This window comes from Canis lupus, chromosome 22 (genome assembly GCF_048164855.1).
Source record: "Canis lupus baileyi chromosome 22, mCanLup2.hap1, whole genome shotgun sequence".
Lineage (NCBI taxonomy): Eukaryota > Metazoa > Chordata > Mammalia > Carnivora > Canidae > Canis > Canis lupus.
Window position 1 is genome coordinate 42792750 of NC_132859.1, and position 27952 is coordinate 42820701.

The 27952-nt window shown below is 42.5% G+C and overlaps 1 long non-coding RNA gene and 1 pseudogene across 3 annotated transcripts; one reads left to right on the forward strand and one right to left on the reverse strand.

Moving 5' to 3' along the window:
• Positions 1-67: 67 nt before the first annotated feature.
• On the reverse strand, positions 68-1141 carry LOC140614217 (cell division control protein 42 homolog; annotated as a pseudogene).
• Positions 500-27940, forward strand: LOC140614219 (uncharacterized). Of its 3 annotated transcripts, none has more exons than XR_012015129.1 (7): positions 500-857; positions 12896-13002; positions 15209-15309; positions 15436-15554; positions 19502-19659; positions 20709-20909; positions 25978-27940. It is a non-coding gene; the product is annotated as an uncharacterized lncRNA (long non-coding RNA). The 3 variants fall into 3 exon arrangements; XR_012015128.1 differs by lacking the exon at positions 25978-27940 and adding an exon at positions 21360-21822; XR_012015130.1 differs by lacking the exon at positions 25978-27940 and adding an exon at positions 21360-21822 and having other exon boundaries at positions 513-639.
• The last annotated feature ends 12 nt before the right edge of the window (positions 27941-27952 follow it).

Here is a 27952-nt window from a genome sequence, read left to right on the forward strand (position 1 = left end):
AAAGAAAAAAAAAAAAAAAGGAAAAAAACTCCGTAAATGTCCCTGATCATTCTCCAGGGTAGATAGAGCCTGGGAGCAGCTTCAACAACTAAAATTAGTCTGTTACAGAGTCATCACAAGCATGCCTTTCTTTAAAAAAAATTTTTTTTGAAACAACAAAACAAAACTTAGTAGTAATCACTTTTCTGACAATACAGTTATTTAAAGTAACTAGTACTAAGAGAGGGAAGGGGATCATACCTAGGGGCCTTGTCTCACACAAGTACATGTGGGTAGGTACAAGGCACTTGTCATTCTTAGAAAGATGAATTTTAATCTTTAAACTTTAGTTTGATTTAACATTGTTTTAGTACGATGCTGACACCAGCTGTGTGGAAAGGGCTCTGGAAAGATTCGTAACAGCAGATACCTGTGGCTCTTCCTCAGTTCTGGAAGCTCCAGGGCAGCCATTATTGCTTCATCAAATACATTCTTGAGGCCTTTCTGCGTGAGTGCAGAACACTCCACATACTTGACTGCCTTCTGGTCATGCACCAGATCTTCAGAAGTCTCTGGAGTGATAGGCTTCTGTTTGTTCTTGGCAAGTTTCTCAATTGTAGAGGGGTCATCATGGAGATCAATTTGAGTCCCAACAAGCAAGTAGGAGTCCTGTTTTTTGTTTTTTAAAGATGTTATTTATTTATACATGAGAGACATACAGAGAGAGGCAGAGACATAGGCAGAGGGAGAAGCAGGCTCCCTTGGGGATTCTGATGTGGGACCCAATTCCAGGACCTAGGGATCCTGACCTGAGCGGAAGGCAGATGCTCAACCACTGAGCCACCCAGGTGCGCTGAGAAAGGAGTCTTTGGGCAGTGGTGAGTTATCTCAGGCACCCACTTTTCCTTTACATTTTCAAATAAGGATGGAGAGACCACTGAAAAACAGACTAGAAATTCATCTGTTTGTGGGTAACTCAGTGGTCATAACCGGCATAGTCCTCTTACCCTGCAGTATCTCTGCCAATCATAACTGCGATTGCCTAGTTGACAAAAATGGTTGGTACATACTCAGATAGAAATTTGTTTGTTGTGTAGGATATCAGGAAGTATGTTCTACCAACAGCACCAGCAGCCACAACCACTCACTTCATTGTCTGCATTGCTGAAACAGTTTTGTATCCACTTTAAAGTTTTCAAATTCGGTGATGACTTCAGCTTCTCTGTTGGGGTGTTGGCCACATTTTAGGGTAAATCTATGACTGTCCTTTCTTTTCTGGTTGTTTTCTTCCTCAAGCCGATTTGTATCATCTATATTGCCCTGGAAAACAATCCATTTCCTATAGTTTTCCAGATCTATTCATATAAAGTTTCATGTAACTGATTTATCTTTTTCTTTCTTTTTAAAAGATTTTATTTATTTATTCATGAGAGACACAGAGAGAGAGAGGCAGAGACATAGGCAGAGGGTGAAACAGGCTCCTTGTGGGGAACCCGATATGGGACTTGATCCCGGGACTCCGGGATCACGCTCGGAGCCAAAGGCAGACACTCAACAGCTGAGCCACCCAGGTGCCGCTAATTTCTCTTTTTCAAACTCTTCCATGTTTGCAATTGTTTCTTTTTTGCTGATCCCAAGCGTGTATGCGTATTCTCTTTTTTCTTGATGAGACTTGCCAAAATATTTTAAAATTTTAATTAATTTGTAATTTAAAAATTTGAGAGGTGTTGCTATTGTCAGGAAATAGTTGGCACTCTCAAATCGGATAATTTGAGAGCAGTTTAACAAAGAACTCTTACAGAACATGAGAGACTCCTAACTCTGGGAAACGAACAAGGGGTGGTGGAAAGGGAGGTGGACAGGGGGTGGGGTGACTGGGTGACGGGCACTGAGGGGGGCACTTGACAGGATGAGCACTGGGTGTTATGCTATATGTTGGCAAATTGAACTCCAATAAAAAAAAATCAAAACAAAACAAAACAAAAACCAAAGTACTCTTTACAAAGGTGTGGTCGGGGTACAGGGAAATGACAGGGTTTAGCAGTGGGATGGCATTATCACTCCGAGACAGGAAGAGGTGAGGGAAGAAAGCAGTGACCAAAACCTAGAAGAATAGAGCCCTGGGGAGGCTGCTTTGGGAGGAGCTCTGATTTGACAATGAAACACAGGCAGACACAGCCCACAGAAAGGGAGATGAGTGGAATAAAGGAATAAATGTTTGAATCTGATTCTCCTTTCCCTCTCAACTCCAGCTGGCGCTCCCCAGCGGCCAAGTCCAATTGAGACCCCTGGATATGCTACATAGAGATCAGTATCTCAGAACACAGGATCAGGTCAAGAAGGTGAAGGCTTTTGAGGGACAAAAGAAAGATGTCCAGTGCAGGGTGTCTTCTTAAAGAACAAGCATTTAGTTTGACGGTCTATGTTAATTTTGGTTTCCTATTTCATTTTCTCTCTTTGTCTCTTCCTCTCTCTCTTTTTTTTTTCCTTTATGGGTTTTTGTGGTTTTCTTGCCCTTTATGTTTATGAATTCCTTTCTTTCAGTTTCTTTGCTTTGACTCACTCGCTCTTTTTACAGATTATTGAGTTTATTATTTTCAGTCTTTTTTTGTCTTAATAAATTCATGTAATACCAAAACTTTCCTTTAAGTATAACTAGATTATATCACAGGTTTTTAGAGACCATGCTCTTATTTTTAATACAATAATTTTTAGTTTTCCTTCTTTTTTTTTTTTTTTTGGCCCTTAGTCTAGGAATTATTTAGAAAATGGCTTTTTTACCCTGTATAATTCTGTTTACTTAAGTCCAAAAAAATAAGCAAAACTGATCCATGGTTAGTAGAAGTTAGTATATTGGCTAACTTTGGGAAAGAGGGAAATTGAGAAAGGGGAAATGATGAGGGCTTCTGGAATGCTGATAATTTTCTATCTTGACCCCCTTGGTGATTACATGGGTGTGTGTTCACTTTGTGAAAATGCATTGAGAGTGCGTTAGTCAGCTTAGGTTACCATAACAAAGTATCATAGACTTAACAGCTTAAACAATGAAACTTATTTTCTCATAGTTCTGGGGGCTAGGACATCTAAGTTCAAGGTGCCAGCCAGTCTGAGGGCTCTCTTCCTAGCTTGCAGTTGGCAGCTTTCTTCCTATATTCTCATATGGCAGAAGGGCAGAGGGGAAAGCACTCTGGTGTCTCTTCCTCCTCTTATAAAACCCCAGCCTTATGGGATTAAGGTCCCATGCTTATGGCCTCATTTAACCATTATCATCTTCTTACAGGCCATATCTCCAAACACAGTCACATTAGGGATTAGGGCTTCAACATGAATTTGGGAGATAAGGCCGGGGCGGGGGGAGGAACAATTCAGTCCATAGCAGAGCTCTTCACTTATGATTTCTATGTTTTTTTGAATGCATGGTACACTTCAATTTTAAAATGTGTATTCAGTAAAAGAAAATGAAAGAGAACATGATGAAGATTAGATATCCAAGTTCCATGGTCACAACTGCACTTGGGGCACATAGATCACATAACCGACTTACACAGAGATGGACTACTGCTCATAACCAGTGTGAAAATCTCAGTCAGGTCTCCAGGCCTGGGCTTTTTGCCTGACTGACCATGGTGGACACACCCTATCCCAGATTAGTAACAAAGTACTCAACTGTCGCTGTGTAGAATGCTGTACCTCATTGCCCTCCAAGGTTTTCTCCTCCATTGAGCTGATGATCTAATAGACAGACCATGACCTGTACTTAGTATGTAAGTGGTTGTTGATCTGGTAGTGGCAGCTCTACACCACATCCCACATGGGCTCCTCTTTTTCCTCAGTCCTGCAGCTCAGAACTGAGCATGTTGGTAGCACAAAACATGGAGTATCACCAGGAAAATGCAGGCTTGTTGCGGGGGCTCCAGGGCAGGGTTGGCTAGGGAGAAAGAAAGGAGGAAGAAAACAAAGGAGTTGAAAAGCGTTTTAAAGTATCAAAGTGCAAAGATTTTTAAAAGTTTTATTTGGTTATTAATTTATAATTATATTGCACTTTTATCATTAAATGTGACCTAAAAATTTCTGTTCTTTGCAATTTGTCAATATTCCCTTTGTAACCTAATATATAGTCAAAATTTGCTAATGTTCCATCTTAGCATGAAAAAAATGCATATTAATTCAACAAATATTTATTGAGGGCCTAATATGTGCCAGATACTGTTCCAAATTCTTAGGATCCATCAGTGAACAAAACAAAGATCCTGCCAAGAGGAAACAAATGGTAAGCAATATTTAAAATGAATAAGCAAATTATAAAATAATGATATATGTGCTATGGAAAGTGACCAATGTTTTCTTTTTTTTATATATAAATTTATTTTTTATTGGTGTTCAATTTGCCAACATATAGAATAACACCCAGTGCTCATCCCATCAAGTGCCCACCTCAAATGTTTTCTAAAATAATAGTCCACGGTAAGTGGAATTAGGACTATAATTTAATTGGGTGGTCAAGATAGGCCTCATTGAAAAGGTGATGTGGAATGTGAGGGTAGAGGAGGTAGGTAACTGTGTGTGTATGCATGTATTTGCACTTCCTGCGAGAGCTTTGTAGGGCCATGTAGGGCTGGGTAGGACCTTGACTCTTAGTGAAGTGGATTTGGACAGAGGAGTGCCATGATATCATTTAGTTTTTAAGTGCTCACACTGATAACTTTGTGAGGAATTGACTGTAGGGAGCCAAGAGTGGAAGTAGGGAGGTGGCTAGGAGGTTACTGCCGTTGTTCAGGTAGGAGATGATGGTGATTTGGATCGCCAGCGGTAGAGGTGGGAAGTGATTGGATTTGGGATGTATTTTGAAGGCAGAGCCAACTGGATTTCCTGACAGATTAGTGATAGGGAATCAAAGATTGGAGTCCAGGATCATGCCAAGATTTTGGCTTGTGTGACTTTCTACAATTGCCATCCACTGAGATGGGGAAGACTGTCGATGAGTCAGGTTGGGGGGTGAAGATCTGGAATTCAACTTCCAAGATGCTAAATTTGAGTTGTGTTGAGTGGATGATTTGGATCCATGAATATGGGCTCAGAGGAGAGGTCAGAATGGAGATATAAACTTAGGAGCTGCTAATAGGCAGTTGATATCGATAGCCAAGAGACCAGATGAGTTCTTCAAGGCAGTGAATGTAACTAGAGAGGAGAAGAGCCCCAGCACCAAGATGTGGGACACACTTGTTGAGTCTGAGAGATTGAGAGGAACAAGCAAAGATCTGAGAAAGGGGCACCAATGAAGTGGGAAGAAAACAGAGAAGATGGGTCATGGAGGCTCAGTATGGAAAATGAATCAAGGAGAGGGGAAATATTATTTGTTCTGAGGCTATAACATTTAATGTACACTATTAATTGTTATTCAGATATTTTATATTCCTATCTGTGTCTAACAATTTCTGATATTTTAAATTTTGTCATAAAGATTGTGGATTTGTCTGTTTGTCCTTATATCTATCATTTTTGTTTCACAGATTTCAAAGTTTTAATGCTAGGTGCATAAAGTTTCACTTTTCTAAAATTTTCCTACCTTCTCTTAAAATTTATTTATATCCCTGTTGTTTTCATTGAAAAGGCATAGAGTAAGATGGAAAACATCACAATATTAAGAGCAGGGATTTAAGAAGTGGCCCTGGAGTAAGAGTTGAGGATGGGAGGGAAACAATCACAATGTTTTATGTCTGAGAAAAACTATAGCTGTTAAAATCTGTCAAATACAAGCTCCTCAAATATCACCGGTACAACCTATAGATAAGACAAGGCTGAGTTGATTGTTCACTGTGATAAAGGAGAACACTATGGCAGCAGAACTTTGTGTCTTCAAGGGGCAAAGGCAAAGCTGGGTTTTATTGAGAAACAGAAGTCTGTTTTTTAATTAAAGATTTTTATTTATTTATTCATGGCACACACAGAGAGAGAGAGAGGCAGAGACACAGGCAGAGGGAGAAGCAGGCTCCCTGCAAGGAGTCTGGTGCGGGACTTGATCCCGGAACCCCAGGATCATGCCCTGGGCTGAAGGTTGGCGTTCAACTGCTGAGCTACCCAGGGATCCTAACAGAATCATTTTAAGTTGAAGAAAGAATAAAATTTTTTTTTTACCAACACTGCTCATTGTTCATCTTCAATGGATGTTCCAATAGACGTAATCTTCTGTCCATTAGTGAGAAATTAGATTTTGAGGTTTCAACTCCCACTTTGTTCTGTGACAAGCTTTCAGTGACAAATGATTAAAGGCTGTAATTGTCTTGACCTTATCAGTGCTTCCATTTTTAGGAAGCATAGGTTTCCTGGTAGCCATGGCACTCTCCAGCTGCCGAACACAATTTACGGTATGCAACCTCTTTCCCTTAAATTCCCTCACTACCCTAAGGCATTGTTGAGAAAGATTCAGCCTACCATGTGGCCTTACTTTTTTAGTATTATTTTCCCTAAAAGATGGGATCCCTGGGTGGCGCAGCGGTTTGGCGCCTGCCTTTGGCCCAGGGCGCGATCCTGGAGACCCGGGATCAAATCCCACGTCGGGCTCCCGGTGCATGGAGCCTGCTTCTCCCTCTGCCTATGTCTCTGCCTCTCTCTCTCTCTCTCTCTGTGTGTGTGTGTGTGTGTGACTATCATAAATAAATAAAAATTAAAAAAAAAAGAATCACCAAGGTCCTAGGAAAGACGTAGAGAAAGTTTAATCCATCTCCCATGATTAATATTATTACTACTATTACTATTATTTTTCTCTCTGGTCATATCATTTAACTAACTGAATGATAATTTAATTAACTAATTGAATAAAAGATGTTATCTAATACATATATAGCCATTGCATATTACATGATGAGAAAAGTAGTCAACAACATCCTTCCCTGTGTGAGCACCGTGCGATACCATGCGAATAACTTCACCAGGCCAGTGGATCCACCCCCAGCCACTGAGAGTGTTGGTGGCTAGTGGCTCACAGCTATCTCCTTCAGAGGATTGTTCTGTCAGACCAGGAGCCATCTGTCCTGGAATATTGCACCCCCAGCCCACTCAGGGCAGCCCCCAGCCAACGAGTGACTGACATGGAGGTACTCAGGGCCAGCCATCTTGCGTCAAGCTGAGACCAGCCCTATGGTATAATTCATACTTCAGAGCTTCCCATGGGATCAGGCTGAAGCTGACTCTGGCTGAGACTACTTTCTTGCTTAGCTTCTTCCCCTACTCTATCTTGTTTCACTCCCTCTCCTTTCTCCTAAGAACACTCCCTCTGTAAGTCATATGTACCCAGGGCTTGTCTCAGGCTCTGGTGTTTGATGCTCCTCCCATAAGCTATTGTGTGGCGACTAATGAAAAGAGGGCTAGTCTGGATGGAGTCACCGTGAAGAATACTGACCTTAAAATGCAAATCCCATGAGAAGAGAGGGAATATATCTTTGTTTATTTGTGTATTTCTAGCAATTGTGCTGAAATGGAACCATGAGATCAGGCATTGTGTCTCTCAGGGCAAGATTCATGGAGGTCCCTTTATGGCCTCTTGTGGTAGACTCTCTTGCCCTTGTCTACTTTGAAATTCTGGCTTTTATTCTGGGGGGCCAACCTTCTCCATCTTTTGGTTCAGATGGAGCTGACCTCCCCCCAGCCTAACAAATGAAGGCAGAATGGATGAAGAATGGATGATGTAGTTTGAGCTCCTAGAGTCAGCCATGACTGAACGTTAGTTAACCAATAAATTGCTTGTTTATGCTTAAGTTAATTTGTGCTATGTTTACAGTGCAGATGATCTAAACAGTCTAGATAATAACACATGCTTCTACTTATATTTCAAAATATCTTCCCTTTAACCTATCCAACCCCATTAGCAGCCTACATCCTAAGTAGCAGAGGATGAGAGAAGACAGCTTATAGGTGAAACCTTCTGATTTTCACCACCACTTGAGAGATGCTCACCTAAGGGAGGTATATATCCTCAGGCGTCTCATCTGCTGATCACTGTATCCCTGATCAGTACCCAAACCCCCCACCCAGATTAAAATACAGATTTCCCCTGCTCTCTAGAACCTTGCTTTATGCCAGTTTGCTTTTATGAAAGACCTACCTGTTTTTTTGCTAGCTGAAAGAAATTTGAAGAGCATTTTTTGTTTCTACAAAGTGGTAACGCTTCTTCTATTCACACCGTTTCAGTTTATGCAAGGTTTCATAGGAATGCTCTGTTTTTAGATAATGGGGGAAAGCTTGTATTCTACTTGACCTGTGGGACCGGAAAATACCGAACAGAATCTTGGAGCAATTCTCAAGTATTTACTTTGGATAAGAAGTAAGAGTCATACTGTTTAGATAGATTTGTTTTGAACTGTTCAATAGATGAAGATGTTGATGGTTGATGCTGATGTTTAGTCTTTAACGACATGTAGAACTGGTCAGTAAGATTTGGACATACAAATATTTTCATTCTTAAGCTTCAGTGAACTTTTTTTAGTTCCCATTTCAGTAGGTCTTCAGATGGAATCAGTGAATGAGACACAGCCCTTTAACTCTGACATATTTGTTATAGCTTCCCCTTGAGTTCCCATGTGGATCCAACAACTGGACATAAAGAATAGGGCAGCTGTACTGTAGTTCTGGCACAAGAGGGGTAACTAAATTCATACCCACTGTGCCCTGTGCTCATCGCACATCACCATGAGAGGACTGTGCTGAGGCCAGTGGTGGGAAAATGGACTGAGTAAAGACAAGGAGTGCCACCAATTCCTTCTTTAGCATCTTTGCTCTAACACCCAAAACAATTCTCTTTCTAGTCAAGTGCTTAATTTATCAAATCATGTGGAAGCACATAGGAGATTTGGTAACCATTTATTTGGCCCAAATTTCTCCAGCTAAATCAGAAATGCCTGCTAGGACAACAGTTTGCCTGAACCCCATTTGAATATCTTCCTTCAAAGCATATTCTATGAACATTTTTTTGAGTTACCTGATAGACTCTGGAAAGATTTTTGTTTGGCTTTGAAAGTAATAAGTGAGAGAGAGGTTGCCTGAGTGGCTCAGTCGGGTAAGTGCCTAACTCTTGATTTTGGCTCAGGTCATGATCTCAGGGTGGTGAGATAGAATCCCTCATCAGGCTCCACAATCAGGGCAAAGTCTGCTTCAGATTCTGTCTCTCCATCTCCTTCTGCCCCTCCCCTTGCCCATGTTCTAAATCAATCAATCAATCAATCAATCTTAAAAAATAAAAGAAAGTGGGATAAATTAAATACAAGTCAGGTTAAAGGAGGTGTTCAGTAAGGAATCAGTTTTTAGAGGTGAAAAATAGAGTGATGAATATTCCTCAGTAACTGAGTGGAAGAACCTAGGAAGAATTCAGACAAAGAAATGACAAGAAATAACTCTATTTGTGGGACAAGTTTCAGTACATGTATCTTGGCAAAAAAGAACAAGAAAGAAACAATCCAAATGTCCACCCATAGATAACCCAATTATAGGATAGCCGTATTCTGGAATATTATTTCGCTATAAAAAGGAATGAAGTACTGATATATACTCCAATGTGGATGAACCTCGAAAACATCATGCTGAGTGAAAGAAGCCAGACACAAAAGGCCACATACTGCAGCATCCCACTTATATGAAATACTTGGAATAGACAAATCCACAGAAACAAAAAGCAGATTGGTGGTTGCCAGAGGCTAGGGGAAGGGGCAGCAGGGGAAAAATTGCTTAATGAGTATGGGATTTCCTTTAGGGACAATGAAAATATTTTGAAACTAGAGATGGTCAGTCAGTGCACAGCATTGTGAATTTTGCTAAGTGCCACTGAATTTAAAATGGGTAATTTTATGTCATGTGACTTTCTTCTCAACAGCAGGATAGCAGGATATTCTCCCACTATTATCATCCACATTTAGGAAGCTGGGCAGGAGTAGGCATAGTTTCTGGGTTTGGCACTGTGGCTTTCGTGGAGGACTGCAGGAGCCTTTGGTCTGTGGTTTGATCAAGATTGGCAGCCCTCCAAGGACTCCTGTTCTGAGCAGAGCTTGTGGGCAACATAGCCTTACCACCTGGTCTTTGCCTTGAGCAGATCCCAACATGACATTCACTGATTTGGATGGGGGACCAACAGAGGTGGGGATGACAGTTTGAAGGAAAGAGATGCAAAGTTTCCAGAGGACAGTGAGCGACTAAGGATAATTCACTAGATGCTTTCACATGCTCTCACTGCTACTGATGGGAATGTAGATTGAGGCAATCATTCTAGGAAGCAATTTAGCTATGTGTTCCCAAAGATCATCCTAAAATGGTCATGGTTTTTTACCTAGTTTTTGCATTTCCATCAGTTTAGGAAATGGATGATTAGTTAGGCAAAGAATCAGCTATATGGAGGCTCATCTCACTGTTATTTATTATAACAAAAAATTGGAGACAATCTAAGGCCCAAAAAAGAATTATTATGTATTTACACAATGCAATACTGCTTAAGTTATTGAACAATATTCATTTATTATATCATTATCATTTTTAAAAAAGATTTTATTTATTTATTCATGAGAGACACACAGAGAGAGGCAGAGACATAGGCAGAGGGAGAAGCAGACCCCCTGCAGGGAGCCCAATGCAGAACTTGATCCCGGGACTCTGGGATCAAGCCTTGAGCTGAAGGCAGATGCCCAGCCACTGAGGCACCCAGGTGTCCCATCACTGTTATTTTTAATCATGGTTTTTGTGGTCAGAAATTTAGACAGGAAAAAGTAGAGATGGCTTATCTCTGTGATGTCTGGGGCCTCAGCTGGAGAATTTAAAGGCTGGAATCCTGTGATGGTGTTTCCTCACATATTAGCAAATGCTGATAACCAGCTAGGGGCTCAGCTGGAACATTCACGTGAGGCTTTTCCATGTAGCTTGGGCTTCCTCATGATATGGTGGTTTGGTTCCAAGGTAGAAAAGAAAAAAAGAGGGGCACCTGGGTGGCTCAGTGGTTGAGTGTCTGCCTTCAGCTCAGGTCGTGATCCAGGGATCCTGGGATGGAGTCTCACTTCAGGCTCCCCACAGAGAGCCTGTGTCTCCCTCTGCCTATGTCTCTGCCTCTCTCTGTGTGTCTCTCATAAATAAATAAATAAAATACTCAAAAAAGAAAAGAGAGCCAGGCAGAAGACATGTCACCTTTTATGATCTGACTTGGATGTCACACAGCATCAGCTATGCCTCATTTGATTGATTGTGGCCAGATTTAAAGAGAGGCAACAAAGAGTCCACCTCTTAATAGAGGCATGTCAATGTCACACTGTAGAAGAGCTCGTGGTGTGTGATATATTCCAGTGTGGGTATCTTTGGATAACATGGTGTCACTCTAACTAGTCATATCCTAAAAGAATATCTAATGGCATGGGAAAATGTAACGTTAAGAAGTAAAACTCAGATTACAAAACAGTATGTACAGTATAATTCCACTCTGAAGGAAAAAGGTATAGATGCAAAATACGAACAGTGGGGTTCATAGGTTCTCTAGGTTGTGGGGTAACAGTTTTATTTTCTTCTTTATGCTTTTCTACATTTTTCAAAATATCCACAAGCATGTTGTCAATTTTGTAATTAGATAATTAAAAAAATACCTAATATATGTTATTTTCAAAGGAATGTGACACTCTGCCTTGGGGTGCTTCAGAACATTTTTACCTTAGGGTGTCAGGGATCCCACACCCCACTGCCCTCATACCCCTGAGACTCACTCCCAGAGTGCTGGGCTTTCTTCATCATGAAGGCCAAGCTCCCAGCTGGCACTACTGAGTCCATTCTTGCCCTCATTTGATGGACTTTTCTCAACTTGCTACCCTGCTTTTCTCCTCTGTCTTCAATCTCTTCTTTGTTATTAGATCTTTCCTCTCTGCTTACAAATATTCTCAAGTGACCAAACTTTAAAAACTAAGATGCTTCTCTGACCTCAAGAACTACTCTCTCTGTTCTGGAATGAACCACCTACACTGGCTTTCTCTATCCTTGCCTCTAATTCTTCTCTCAATTCTCCACAGGCCTCACCACTCAACTTAAATTATCCCAGAAAAGGTTGCCGGTGGACGCATGATTGACAAGTCCAGTGGAAACAGACATTACAACCTGGGGGACTGTGGGTGGCCTCTGGTGCATGAGTAGATTTCTCTTAACTTCATAGTATTTTAACATTTCTTATTTGATTCCAAAGTTTAAAAAGTAAGAAAGCCCATATTAAAGGTAGAATTTCAGACTCTTTAAAAAATAGAAAGATCTAGCAATAGTGCCACTTTCTTGCATGGCATTGGTCTCTTAAACAGAGTAGTAGCTACCCCTGAGAGAGGATATTGGCCTCCTGGGGTCCCCATGCAGCACTTGGCTAGTTCACTCATGGCTTTGACCTGTAGATATTTGGGTTTGAGATGCTCACTTTTAGTACAGCTAACTTGGAAATGTCATTACTGAGATTAAGAGTAAAATTGAGTCTTAGTTTGAGTTCCTATGACACCAGATGCTGAGACTAGGATTTGGATGCAAATAGTGTACTTGGAAAGTGAGTCTATAAAGTTAGTTAGAAAAAGTTGAAAGACAAGAGAGCAGAAATTAATGAGCAGAGGCCAGGTGGGCAACTGGGGCTCCCTCCCACTGAGGGGCCTCTGGGAGGCTGAGTAGAGTAAGAGGCAAGGAAGCTGTAGAATTTATCCACCTGCTCCTCCATCATTGGATCCCCTCCTGGAGGCATTAAGTCCATGGCAACTCTGGGACAGTCCTGTTCACGTGTCCTCTGCTCCCACAGCCAGAGATGGCTACCAGTCAGAGAAATGCAAGTGTTTAGGGTAGGAAGCCAAGGGACTCTAGCGGGATCTCTAGGTGCACGATGGGCGGGGCTCTGGCCCTGTTTGCTGAAAGGTGATCTCATCTCATTTCCCCACAGCACCTGGGACCAAGTTAGCACTTCTTTCATGAGAATGACTAGAAGCTCTTGCTTTTCTCATCCTCATCCTGATGACTTCCCATCAGAAACGTGACGAATCTAAATGGGTAATTGTGCAATTCCAATTTGTTCGTGTGTTGCGTGTGTGTTGGGGTGGGGACATTTACTGGAAGCATCTGTTCTCTGCCCAGAGGCAGCTCTCAGCTTCCTTTGGGAGTGTTCTCGTTGGATCCCCCAGGGGAGCATTGTACTTAATAGTCAGGAGAATCTATTTTTACTCAATGATGCCTCTTGGTGTTCTTCTGAGAGGCCCTGGCTTTGGTCCAGATTACTGTGGCATAGATTCCCAGCAGGTCCATAGATTCCTGTGGTCCACGTGGCCACAGGGACAAGGCATGAGTGAATTAACATTTAATTAAAGTAAACTCCACTACAGATGGAGTGGCCAGTTTAACTTCATGGGTACTTCCTGTAGACAAGGTTTGAAAGGGTAGCACAAGGACTCCCTGCCATATCGGACCACTCTCAGGCTTGTGTGTGATCAATGACCCCAGAGCAGTTTTGTGGGACATATTTCTTTCTCTTTTGCAAAGGGAGATAGCTAGTGTGGGGGGCAGACTGGGGGAGCCAATACAGAGTGGTGTCTTGGGTTTGTAATCCAACTGGCACTATGAATTCCAGGCTTCTTAGCCCCTGGACCCCTTAAACAGCCTTCAGTACTTTTTATTGGGACCAACAAGCCAGCTTCTCTGTCCATTGCCAAGCTGACTTCACTGCTCAGAGAAGTCACTGGAAGATCAGAAAAGCCACAATCTGGGCTCAGGTGTGGGCCTTGTTACATCCCAAGTCTCAGACTTTGGGTGAGACCTGGAAACAACTCCAGCCACAGTGCCTTCACTTGTGATGTGGGGGTGACGTCACTTGTCTAACTCCCCACCCCTGGTGGGGGGTGGTTCCTGTAAGATAATGCCTCCAGGTTTAGGCCTGCTGCACAACCACATGGAATTTAGTGCAAGAATATGACAGCAATGAAGAGACAGACTTCATGGAAATTTGCAAAGCAAACGTTAGTTGTGCCCGACTTTGGAGTGATGGAAACCAGCCCCACAGCAGCTCCAGGGGCCTCAGCAAATGGGGTTGGCAGATCTTCACCATAACGCTAGTAATAATAGTGATAATGCTCTACTACTAAAGTCTAGTAAGCCCTGACTCTGTGCAGGGACTGCTCAGGTCTTTCTACACATCATCTCTCACACTCATTTGTTCCTTAGCAGGACCCGGTAGACAATTTCACCCCTTTAGCCCTCCCCACCAGTGACATTTCCTAACCCCAGTTTAGGCAAATGTTCCTATTGCCCATGCTCCTGTTCTCCTGGGGCCTCCCTGTGCCTATTCTCAGAAAGCTTCAGGTCCTACTAACACTTGATTATTTCCCTGTTTTCCAGCTCAGGTTTCTGACAGGGAACATCCTTGATCTGCAGGGACCTGTAGCTCATGTAACTTCAGAGACTCTTTGGAAAGGGAGACAAAGGTACACATTGTGTCTAGGCTTGGAGTCCTAGAGGAGGCCTGGACAGGAGGGCCCTGGATCTTAAAGTATGTTCATTTCAGGGTGAGCTCATTGAGGCTGGAGTCTAATAATAAGCTGCTTTTGGTGGTTGGGATGGAGGGTGACATTCCATGGCACCAAACCCAATTGTTAGGAACTGGTGCCCTTGAGCATACAGCCCTGTGTTTGATGTTCTTTTGCATGCAGGGAAACTGGTCTTCACAGGGAGAACTTGGCTATCTCCCCATCTCACGGATCCCACTCTTCTTCATCCAGAAGCTGGATGTGGGAAGGAGCAACTTTCCTGGGGCTCTGTAGAGAAATGCAGGGCGAGGTGCAGACACAGGGTGGATAATGATCAGGTGGTAATTCCCATCCTGAGTGTTGGTTGTTCCCCATACCTAGCTCTCTCAGGGGTCTGATGGGGATAAAGGATGGCTGGATCCAGAAGAGTTTGGGGCATTTATAGTGTTCATAGGCCTATGGCCAAATTGTTATCTTAAAACTATTAAAACCTTTTCATGTTTCCTAACAACCATCTCTTCCCTGGTAAAAGCACCAGAAAGTGGAAAGGTCTGAACTTTTTAAGGCCCTTGACAGATAATTTTGTATAAATGAAATCCAAATTTCATTCCAGAAAGTTGTGCCAATTTACACTTTCTCCAAAGAGGATACAATATGCCCATATCACAGCATCCTCACCAACAATGGGTGCTATCATTTAAAACAAGTCTATTTATTGTTTTTCTCTCAATTTTACAAAGGTAATAACCATGTGCTTTATAAAAATTCAAATGTGACAGAGACATACAATGAAAAAATGAAAGCCCTCCCAACCAACCATCCAGAAACCAACCATTCAGAGGTAACCACCATGAACAGTTTGGTGAATATTCATGCAGATTTTTTCTATGTATATACTAAGATGTTGTTTTAATTTTTAAAATTTAAACAAAACAATGTAACAACAGAGATACTTCTTTTTATAAAGTAGGTTCCACGTCCAGTGTGGAGCCCAATGTGGGGCTTGAACCCATGACCCTGAGATCAAGACTTGACTGAAAATCAAGAGTCAGATGCTTAGCTGACTGAGCTAACCTGTACTCCCAGGTATACTTCTTTGAAACTAATATTTCTGATGTTCCACATGGATTCCTTATAGGACTTCTTCTCTATACAATCTCTCCCTAAAAAATTTCATGCATTCTGTGAAATTAAATTAAAATTAAATAAATTTTAATTAAATTAAAATTGTAATATTCTGTGAGTTAATACCTCCTGAATTTGCATCTTCACTGACCTCTCGCCTCATAAATCCAATTACCTGCTTGATATCTCCAAATGGACGTGTGTCTAAAGTATCTAAAACATAACATCCAAATGTTCCCACCCTCAATCCTGTCCCTCCAACACCAACCTTTCTCATTTCAGTCGTGTCACTTCCAGTCACTTGATTTCTTTCTTTCTTTTTTTTTTCTAAGATTTTATTTATTTATTCATAAGAGACACAGAGAGAGGCAGAGACACAAGCAGAAGGAGAAGCAGGCTCCATGCAGGGAGCCCGATGTGGGACTCAATCCCCGGACCCCAGGATCATGCCCTGGGCCGAAGGTAGATGCTAAACCGATGAGCCACCCTGGCATCCCAGCCACTTGGTTTCTAAAGGTTGGATCTGGAAGTCATCTTATCATTGTCACCGATGTCCAATACCACAGTGCATCCTGTTAGCTCTGTCCATAGAACAAGTATCTAAACCACCCACCCACCCATTCTGTGTCTTTACCACCGCCTCCCACCTGGACTATAGCCTTGATTCGGTCTGGTCACTTGCACTCCTGTTCGTAGTTCCACTCCCCTCCCACCTTCCTCTGCGGAGCAACCACAGCTAGTTTCTTATAATAAGTCTACCAGGCTGCTCCCCTGCTTTAGAACACACCAATGCTTCAGAGTATCTGCATGCTTCTGGCCATGGTCTATAAGCCCATCTGACCACCCACCTTCCTAACTTCCTCCTCGTTTGCCAACCTGCCCTGTTGCCCAGTTCTCTCATCCTGCTGGTCATCTGCTCTCTCATGGGTCACTTTGTGTCTGCTGAGTCTGCATTTCGAAGCTTGTCACCTCCTTCCCTGGATCCCCCTCAGTTCAAATATGTTTGACCATTCAGTGTCTGATTGCTTGTTTCAAACTTCTCTGTGTTACAAACAATGCTGCGTGAACCATCTGAGTGCATTCAATTTTGTTCTGTTGTCTGATTTTCTCCTTGGCATAAATTCCCAGAATGGAATTGCTAGAGGGAAAGGGACTTCTTATATGACCTTTTGATATGAAAATGATAAAATGTTCTGGACACAATTGTACAGTCTCTGTGATCCTGATGATTCTCCTCCTTTTCTCATTCTGCGGGAGGAGAGGCAGACCCGAGACAAGGACTGGTGGGAAGTGATTTGTCTGCTGCCAAGCAGGAAGCCCTGCTTCTGGGAGTGCACATGCCTCATGGATGGAAGTGTGGAGGCCTGTCCCTAGCCTGCCTGCATCCTTCTAGGGCGCTCTGGTGAATGTTGTCCCCTCCTTCCTTCCTCCATCTTCCACCAGAGGGCTAGGGCTGTCTCTCTCGGCTTCCTTTGACCCCATCATTATGAGAGCTGAGGAACAATGCTGCCACTTTAGGCAGATGGATGGTATATTTCCCTAGTTTCCAATATGGAGGCAGATTTTCTAATATCTTTTATTCTGTACGCCAGTGTTTCAAACTTGCCTGATCTCCAGAATGTTTCTGAGTACTTGTTATTGAAAAGGTAAGTCCCTTCCCTCCACAGAGATTCTGAAGATGTAGGAGGGGATGAATCTCGAGACTTTGTTTTTTCTCACTATGTCCCATGCAGATTTAGAAAATGATTCCATAGATCGTTTCCATGACAAACTAGAAGTGGTCCAGGACGTTCTATATCAGTACTCAAACTGCCATCTTATGTGTGAGTCTCACATTTCCTGAAATCATGACCAAGCTTCTTCCCTGGCAAGGCAATGAGTTTGGAGCCATGCTCAAATCACTTCATTTCACCTCATGTGTTACTAAGGGTAATAACCTTGAGTTCCTGGGATGCCTGGGTGGCTCAGTGGTTGAGTGTCTGCCTTTTGCTCAGGGCGTGATCCCAGGATCTGGGATCAAGTCTCACATCCGGTTCCCTGTAAGGAGCCTGTTTCTCTCTGCTATGTCTCTGCCTCTCTCTGTGTGTCTCTCATGAATAAATATATAAAATCTTAAACAAACAAACAAACAAACAAACAAACAAATCTTCAGCTCCTGGTGAGAAAGCTGAGGCCCTTGAGAGATTCTCTGGCTTGAACTGGTCACACAGCTGGGAAGCCCTGGAGTCTGGATTGGGAGGCAGGGCTTCTGATTCCAAATCCTGGAGCTTCTCTGAAGCCATCACACTGACTCCCACCATTGGACCACTGCCATGAGCCCTTGCTACACAAAGTGTGGCTGGCAGACCTACATCCCCAGCATCACCTGGGGGCTTGTTAGAAATGTAGACTCTCATGCATGCACTAGATCTCTTGAGTCCGAATCTGCATTTTAATGAAATCCTCCCTCTTACTTTATTGAGATACAATTCATACATAACAATGTATAAGTTAAGGTATAAGTTTAATGTGATGATTTGTTACATGTATGTATTATGAAATGTTTACCACAATGAGGTTGGTTGACACATCCTTCACTTCACATAATTACTATGTTGTTGTTATGGTGGAACCTTAAAGCTCTACTCTCACAGTAACTTTTGAGTATAGGATATGCAGTATTGCTGACTATAGTCACTATGCTGTGGATGAACATATTCATCTTATGACTGAAATTTTGTATCCTTCAATTAACATTGCCCCATTTCTCCCACCAGCAGCCCCTGACAACCACCATTCTACTTCCTGGTCCTATGAGTCCCACCTTTTTAGATTCCACACATAAGTGAGATTGTACAGTTTTTGTCTTTTTTAACTTGTTTTGCTTAGCATAATGTCCTCGAGGTCCATCCATGTTGTCCCAAATGTAGGATTTCCCTCTTTTTTTTTTTTAATGGCTGAACAATATTCTGATACACACACACACACACACACACACACATGCATTAATGTCCCCACATCTTCTTTATTCATCTGTCCATCAATGGACACTTAGGTTGTTTCCACATTTTGTCTATTTTGAAAAACGCTGCAATGAACATGAGAGTGCAGATATCTCCTTGAAAGCAGTGATTTCATTTCCTTCATAGATACCCAGAAGTGGGACACCAGGTGGTTCTTTAATCACATTAAATCTCAAGGACTGCTTAGGAAGCTGTGGTTTGAATAGAGGTCATTTGAGAGAAAGAGACAGACAGGAGGCACACATGGGGATATGTATACTTTGGAAAGGTCTAATCCTTCAAGGGCTGATGCCTCCCTCACCACTCTTCCGCATCCTATTTCACTCCGGTAGAAAATTGGTCCCAAATAAAGATTCTGACCTTTTTTAACCCTCGAAGGTGATTTTTGGGAGGACTGCTCATTTGTAATCCAAGACAAGTCAGCCAGGTGACTGTGCCAGAGGAAGCATCTCCAGGAAATGGCTAGACAGATAACTGTGACATCAGGACGCAGGGAAGCAAATGTTTCTTTCTCCCCTAAGGTCACTGTACCTCTGGAATGAGAAGTTCTCAGAGATACATTTCCCTGCACCTTTTAAACTGAAATTTTTATTTGTTATGTTTTTATCTTGGGAGCCTGGGGCATCTGAGTGTTTAGCCAGTATCATATAACCTCTCTACTTTTGATTTTGGGATATTTTCTCTAAAACGAACTCAACTGCAAACAAGACGAAAAGATTAGAGCAACCGTGGGAAACATATGAGCTGGCCTTAAACAGGTCGATAGCGTCTTCTATTGGCCAATATGTGGGTACTGCATCTACTATTTTTTTTCAGCTAGTAAAATTATAATCTACACCTGGGGATATGTACAAACATAAGGCAATGTTATTCTCTTCCTCCCCACCCCCGCATGCTGTAACAAAGAGAAACCACAAAGTGAGAAAGATTGCTATCTTCAAGGAAATTAGTTGACATCTGATATCTCCAAATACAGTATTTGAAGAAAGTTTGACACCAGCGCTAAAAATGAACCAGGTTGAGGATGCCAAGAACAGGTGCCTATTTCTGCAGAGTGGAGCAGGGTGAGTAGACCATAGAGCTCCCTGAGGAGTGGCAAGACCATATTTAATGGACATGAGAACATATTTCTCAGTGAATGATAATGAAAATACTAGCTGTGAAAACCTGTGGGCTGCACAAGGAAAATTGACATCTTTAAAGTGCTTACAATTGCAAAGAAGAAAAAAGTGAATGAGCTAAGCATCTAACTTTAGAAGTGACAAGAAGGACAGAACAAATAAAATGGAAGGAAGAAGATAAAATGGGGTAGAAACGAAAGGAACAGAAAATAAATCTATAATAGGTAGGGTCAAGGAAACCAAAGAAGTTTTGTCTGTTGTGTGTGTGTGTGTGTGTGTGTGTGTGTGTGTGTGTGTGTGTGTTAAACAAAAACTGGTAAGTTTCTGGCAATACTGATCAAGAGAAAAAGAGAAGGTACAAACAAGAATAAAAGAGGAGCCATAACTATAGTCCTATGGAGATTAAGCAGTTCAAGCTCAAAGTTCACTCTATGTTCTTTTTTTTAAGATTTTATTTATTCATTTATTAGAGACATCACAACATATCCTATTTTTTAAATATTTTTGTCTTTCACAATTAGTTTTTTTTAAAGATTTATTTATTCATGAGAGATACGAGGGAGATCCAGAGACATAGGCAGAGGGCCAGAGACATCCCTCCCCCGCAGGGAGCTTGATGCGGGACTTGATCCTGGGACTCCAGGATCATGCCCTGAGCTGAAGGCAGACGCCCAATGGCAGAGCCACCCAGGGGCCCCCCCTCACAATTAGATCTTTAATCCATTTGGAATTCACCATTATTTATGGTGTGAAGTAGTGACCCATCTCTTTCTTCACCTTCAACCAAACAATCCATTCTTTTCCCCAGTGGGCATCCATTGTGATTTAGATGCCTTGTGGTAAGAATATAACTAAGTCTTCTACAGCATCTTGGCAGGTTGGGGCACTAGGGTAATGTTGGTGAATGGGAAAGGGGCCTGGCACCAGGGTCTTCCCAAGGCCCTGGTAGACTGCGCCTCTGCTAGTAATTCTGCCAAATTTCTTTCTTCTAGAACTGAATTCCACTCCTCTGCCCCCGCTTAGAGAGAGCATGGGAGATAGGCAGAGTGAGGAGATTGCTTGCCTGGAATAACTGTTCAAACAATCCATTGACAAAAATCACAGCTGTTTGCCATTTCAGGATGCATGTGCTTCTTCACGATTAGGAATGATCTACAGCTAAGTTATGTAATTGGACTGGAATTTCCCAAAAGGTGAGTGGAGGTCAGAAGAAAGGAGATTTAGTCATTTGTTCAATAAATATTTACTGAACACCTACTTTTCCCCAGACCCTGTTCTAAGCACAGAGGTGTCTTAGGTTGGTTTCCCAAAGAAGGTTGTGATAAGGATTTAAGTGCAAGTAATTTATTTGGGAGGTGAGCTCAGAAAGCACTGGTAGAAGAATGGGCAAATGAGTCAGGAAAAGAAAGGGAGCCAATAAAGGGTGACATATTGACCAGATTATCATTATGGGCAACTGAGATCTGATCCTGCAGGGGAATTCTGGGAGCCAGTATGGAACATGCTTCCAAGTTCTCCCACCTGAGGGTGAGGGATCTGGGATACTATATACCAACTCCCATCAGTCATTGGTTGAAGGCTATTGAGGCAGGGGACAAGGGACAAGTGTTAACTCCCTAGTACTTCTATCCTGCCCTATGTAGTTCCAGCATGCTCCTGTGGCTAGAGAAAGCCCTCAAGGAAAGGTCATAGATGCTTGCAGTTGAAGCACCCAGGAAACATGCACAGGAATGGTAACTGCCAAGGGAATATGGATGGCATCTCCTATAAGCATCTCCTGTAAGAGTCTCTTGTGTACCTTATATATTAGTGGTGGGAAGATGGAAAGTAAACCAGCAAATGAATAATGAACAGGATACTTTTGAATAAAAATAAGTACTATGAAGAAAGCAAAATACAGTGTTTTGTTAGCAATGGATAATAGGGGGCTTGTTTAGACCGGGAGGGTTGTCAGGGATGGCCCCCTCCAGGTTTGAACTAAAATTGAGTGACAAGGGTGCCTGGGTGGCTCAGTTGGTTGAGCAACCAACTTGGGTCAGGGTTTTGGGTCAGGTCGTGATCTTGTGGGTCATGGGATCTAGGCCCCAGCTTCTTTGGGCTGTGTGCTCAGTGGGGAGTCTGCTTGAGATTCTCTCCTTCTCCCTCTCCCTCTCCCTCTCCGTGTGTCCCTACCTATACTCATGTGTGTCTCTGTGTGTGCATGCTTGCTCTCTCTCTCTCTCTCAAATGAATAAATCTTTAAAAAAATAAAATTGGGGGCAGCCCCGGTGGTGCAGCCCTGCAGCCCAGGGCGTGATCCTGGAGACTCTGGATTGAGTCTCAAGTCAGGCTCTCTGCATGGAGCCTGCTTCTCCCTCTGCCTGTGTCTCTGCCTCTCTCTCTCTCTATGAATAAATAAATAAAATCTTTAAAAAAATAAAAATAAAAAAATAAAATTGAGTGACAAGAAGAGAGATGGAAGAGGCGGAGCATCCCAGGCAAAGTGAACACAAATGCAAGTGCACTAAGGTAGGGGATCAGTATGTCTGGAAGCAGAGTGAAAGTCAGAGGGGTGGATGGCAAGAATAGGAGGTAGGCAGGGAACAGGTCATTGGGATGCCATAAACCACCATAATATGTTTAGCATTAATATTCAGCACAGTGTTCACAGAAGATTTTGTGCAGAGAGCTGACACAGCTCATTTGAATTTTATAAGGAATCTTCAGGGCTCTGTGTGGTCAATGGATATGAGGAGGTCAGTTGGAGGGCTGCTAACTGTGCAGTCAGTGAAAGGTGAAAGACAATGGTGGCTCGAACTTGAACTAGGTCAGGAGATGTGGGAAGGTAGTTGAACATAGATATATTTTGCAAATAGAAACTGGAAAGCCTCATTAGCTTTGGGTGGGAATGTAGGCAGTAAAGGAAGATTCACAGGTGATTAAGTTTTAGGCTTGAGTTATTTTGCGGATGGTGGTACCATCTGCTCAGATGAGGTAGACTGGGAAAGAGAATGGGGTGGGGAGGAAAGGGAGGGTGGAGTCCATATTTCTGCTTCAGTCATGTGAGTCATGAGATGCCTGTTACACATCCAAATGGATGTCAAGAAGGCTGGTTAGCACCTCAAGGGGCTACGAGAGATCAAGAGAGGTTTTTCTTTTCTTCTGTCTGAAAAAGATGGGAGATATTACAAGTATTTTTGCCTGTTGGAAAGGAGCCAGCAGGGAAGGAAGAAATGAATGATTCAGAAAAAAGAGGATAATTACAGTGATAATTCATGGAGAAGAGGGGACATGCCCCGGACTCAAAGGGAGGGGCTGGTTTTGATGGGAGTAAGCACACTTCATTCATTATAAACAGAAAAGAAGACAGAGAGTAGAAACCACTGCCTGAGGTTGGAAGATTTGGAGCTGGAAAAATGAGGGAGTTTCAAAAATCTCAGTGATGGATGATGCAAAGCCTTCTGCTGTGGATGGAGGATGGGGGGCAAGGAAGATGGGAGAAACCACCATTTCCCTCCAGCTACCTCCAGTTGCTCTGTACAGGCATGGAGTCAGCGGTTGAGTTTGACATGAGTTGACCTATTGACAAATGAGTTGAGAGGCTCAAAGGATGTGAGGGTATTTTCAAGGAAGTAATTGTGACAGGAGGCCAGGGAATCCACACTGGGTCATGAAGTCTCTAAGTGTTACCTGAGCAGATGCATGAAGAGCATTCAGAGCTGTAGATTGCAAGCGTTGAAAAGAGGTTAGCCATTTTTACTTTTATTGTTAGGGAAGTGAGGAAATGAGGGGCAACGCTTGGTAAAAATGTGGAAAGTTTCAAAGGATCTGTTGGATAGTACATTTTCTGGCAATACCTTCCCTGTGCAGGGATCCCCTGGTCAGGGGCCCACCTCATGAGGCTGACGCTGACCATGTAGAATCAAATCCCTACAGTACAATTTCCAGGTTGCCCCGAGCTCTCATTAGTCCTCCCCTACTTGTGAAGGTGAGGCTCTCCAAGTGAGTCCTGTTCTGGATTCATCAGCTCTAATGGAATGGCATCGCCTATTGTGGCCTTACGAGCTTCTAGGGAATCCAGTCACTAGTCTTCCCAGATAAAAATCGCCAATCTTCAGGTGACACTCTATGTGGCTATGCCCTTAGTAGCCAAAAAATACACAGTAACCTGTGACAGAGGTTTAAATAAAAAGCACTATAAATTTGGCTTCTGTGTGTGTATATATGTATAAAACCCCAGATTGTGTTCCTCAACAGGTGACGATTTAGGAGGAGCCTTAATTCTTTCTAGTTTAATCACCCATTCTCTGGAGGCCATAAACAGATGTGTCTGTTTACATTTGAGTTAAATTCCTTCTAATAACATTGCAGTAGACAGTGGGGGTGGTGGCTTTATATATTCCCTGGGCAAGACTGCAGAAGCATTTTCTTGTTTCTCTCATGTAAAAGCAAATTGAAATAGTTTTTTTATGGATTGCAATGATAAAGGATTGGCTGGATCAGTTTCTGCCTACCATTTGAGGGATGACAAAATCAAACTTGTCAGCTAGTGCTTTAATGATGCCCCCAAAAAACTGAAACCTCAGGAATTTACTGTGAACTGTCAGGAGTGAGCAAGGTTTTTAAGTGGCCACAAGGGGGTGTTAAAGCACTACACACTTGCCCTAATCACTCCCCATCCTGCACCCCTTTAATTCCCTATATTTTTAATATACCGATTCCCTGGTCACTCCATGTTGTGTTATTTTAACAATCCTGGTCTACTAAGTAGGTCACTAGTGGGTCCTGTAATCCAATCTGAATGTCGGGCTAGTTTCCTATGTTTTTTACAAGTCAATGGCAATAAACTGCCCAGAGTGCACTCAAGTCACGACCAAGGAGCAGGTGGGCTTTTTCACTAATTCAAAAAATAATACTTCTCTCCAAATCCTTAATGATATCTCCTATGCAGAATTTGTCATGGTTTACATGGATTAAAGTACATTCTGATTCCATCTCCACTGCCCTGCTGTATGCTGTCCCTTGCCCAAAGGATCAGGAGGTGGGCCTGAGGTCCTGGCAAGAATGGATGAAGGACACAGAGACAAACCCGCAGGTTATATAGCTAGCTTCCTTTTTGACTGGTCTGTAAGCTCAGAGGCCCTTCAAAACCCTCCAGGCTGGAGCAGAGAGCTTCAGCTTGAAGCCCAATTTGGGGGCTGAGATCACTTAGATTCCCCTTGGCGGATTTTGGCTTTGAACTTTAGTCCCCTTTGTACTTTGAATCAATGAATGGTACTTATCCCTGTAATTGCTTTTTGCATGAAAAAAAGTCTGTCGCTTATTCTTTCGTTTGAGATTAAGGCACCAACTGTAATTTCAATCATGCCCCCAATTCATTGGGAACAGAGCTACAATCCCATGGCAGATCTACAGCTTCCCCTGCTAGGTTCGAAATCAGACAGATGAGCTAATAGGTAAGCTACCTGACCCACATGGGTACCCTCCCAGCCAAGACTGGGTTTAAATGGCCATTTCCGTTCTCTGTATAGGTCAGAAACTCCCCACGGGCCACATGTCATCGAACACAAAAATGCCTGGATTAGGATTGTCCAGAGTTTGAAGTTCCCTCCTCTTTCTGGCACTAATTTCACTCTGAAGAATTATCCAGGAGTGAAATGATACAGCCATCCCTCTGATTAACGGCGTTTCTTTTTCCAAGTTTCCATTATTCAGATAAAACGGAGTTAAATGTCAGGATAGCCATGCAAAAGGAGGGGTCAACAGAGGGTCCCTTACATGGTCTTGTTCCTGCTTAATTCTAGCTCATTCACTCGACCCCTTGATCCCAGACAAGCACCATGTGGCCTGGCTAGCACCTTCCTGTCAAGAAAGGCAGCTGGTTGCAATCCATAGCAAATGAGGATTCCCTTGGTTTTAGCTACAGCAGAGCCAGGTCTCCCTCGTTTCCTCCCCACTAGGAATTCTGGCTTGGTAAGGGGAATCCTCAAGAGGCCCACTGGAACAATCTAATGAGGTTGTGGGCAATCCAATGAGGTTGAGTTTTAGTGAGCTGTAACTACTCATTGCTTTAGCTGGAGCCCAGCCGGTGACAAGTGGCATATGGAAGTCTGTTTGCATTCCGTATTGAAGTTATTTTCATCAACTGCCATCTGATTGGGACTAGAACCGTTCCTTCCATATTAGAGCCACCCTGTTTCTAGGATGGTTTTGAACAGCTACTGTTGAATTCCTAAGTACATACAGCAGGCTGCTTCCCCAGGCTTTCTTTTGCTTCAGCAGGTTGAAGATCGAAGGGCAGAGGACATCAATGTTGGCAGAAATTTACTCCAAACTGTGCCTCAACGAAAGGTTCATTTCCTAACGGCTTCGCCAAGATCTCTGCCAAGTCTAGAGGGTCAGGGACAGATTTACTTGTCCTCTATCACTGTTTTTCACCTTGCATCCTTAAAGTACAGACCATGAAACTGATCTAAATATTCCCACATGGGAAAGGAGGTATGCCCCGTGGCTACTTTTGCTCGTTTGTTAAAACAATCTATTTTCCCTCCTCAGCTATACAATGCTGCCTAGTCCCTTTTGCCCAAAGCAGACAAGAGCAGTTAGCCCTGCTCCCATGCTCTTAGTATTCCCAAGCCTGCCAAAGAGAGCTTTTCCACGGGGTGATATTTATCTTAAGTTCATCCTTTGATAAAGTTTCAGTAAAGTCGCAAGAAACCTATAGATCTTAATTATGTCCTGTATTTCCATGGCATTGCAAACACAAGAAGGGTACATGATCTGTTCTTGCTCTAAGGTTAGAGACTCCCCTCTCTATAGGTGAGAAGGCCAATCTGGTGTCTGGGGCTCACAGGCTGGGGAGATCAAGACAAGTACACCGCAAAGAAATAATTTTGCTCAGGGCTTTTGATTCATCTAGTGGAAGTGGCCTGTGCCACTGTGCTAAGATGAGGGGCCTTTTTATTACAAGGTTTCTCTCTTCCCTCCACCTTCTTCAGTTTTAACGGTCAGTGCTTTCCTGGGCACTAGTTTGACTCTATTTTAAAACACTGTGAGGAGGTAACCTCTGAGTGTACCTAACAATGTTAACTTGGGTTTCTGCTTTATCATTTTTGCAAACTATTTCCATAGCACCTCTCAACTAAAAGCGTAATCATTACAAAATGATTACCTGCAGAAAAACGAGGACTTCTCAGGTTAAATTGGAAAATGCTCCTAAACTGCTTGATCTTCTTGGTCCAATTACATTGTTTTTAGCAATGAACCTCCCAACTTTAGCACTCCATTCTGACATACTCCCGTAAGAGTCCCAGTCTTTCTTGGAGTAGCATAGGGTAGTACTAAAGTAACAAAACCTATTACTTTAGTGTCTTTAAGAGCTAAACTATGGAGGCCGATTTTGCTTTTACAAAAGCAGTTATCATCAAAATAGGGGCAAAGAGTTCAGCTGGTATAAAACGTAGTGGTCCAAGTGAGACATTTTTCACATCACCATAATTCCACTGCATTAAACTGGAGTAGGCACTTGTGGATGCATTTCTTTGTCTTGGCAAACTGGATTTGATGACACAGCTTATATAACGGAGCAAATTATTACTAGTCAATAAAAAGCAGAAGTGTGGAACTCAAGAAGATGAATTGCAGAAATCTTGTAAGAGCTGCCCCAATGCCCAAGCACTGTCACCTGTGGCTCTCCTTTGGTGAAACACAAACCAAAACCATGATGTAGTGAAAGAACATGGCTTTTCTGGCCTGGAAGCGCTGAGCTGGGACCCTAATTCAGTCACTTCCTGGCACCCTAGGTAAATTCATTTCTGCACTTCCACCTTTCATTTGTAAGACAGTGATCCCACCCACCAACACTTGCAGGACAGTGCCTGTGACTAAATTTATTTTTTGTCAGGAGCCTACTGTATTTAATCTGGTTATTAGGACAGATTTATGTTGGCAACCCAGTAACATCATCAATAAAAACACATAAAAAAATTCTATGCAACAATACTTAAGAATTTAAACTGTACTTTATATTCTCTTTAAAGTTTAACACTACATTCTGATAAATCTTGGCTCTGGCTATTCTTATTCTTATCTTTAAGTCAGTAAAAGAAGAATGCAAGTTATATAACAAAGGTCCCCCTCCAGCTTTGGGTTTAACAGCCACTAAAAACGAATTAGAATACTTGCAGAACAAGAACTCCAATTATGAAAGGCAAAATATGTATATTTACTTGCTTAGATTTGGGAGCCTAACTGCTCA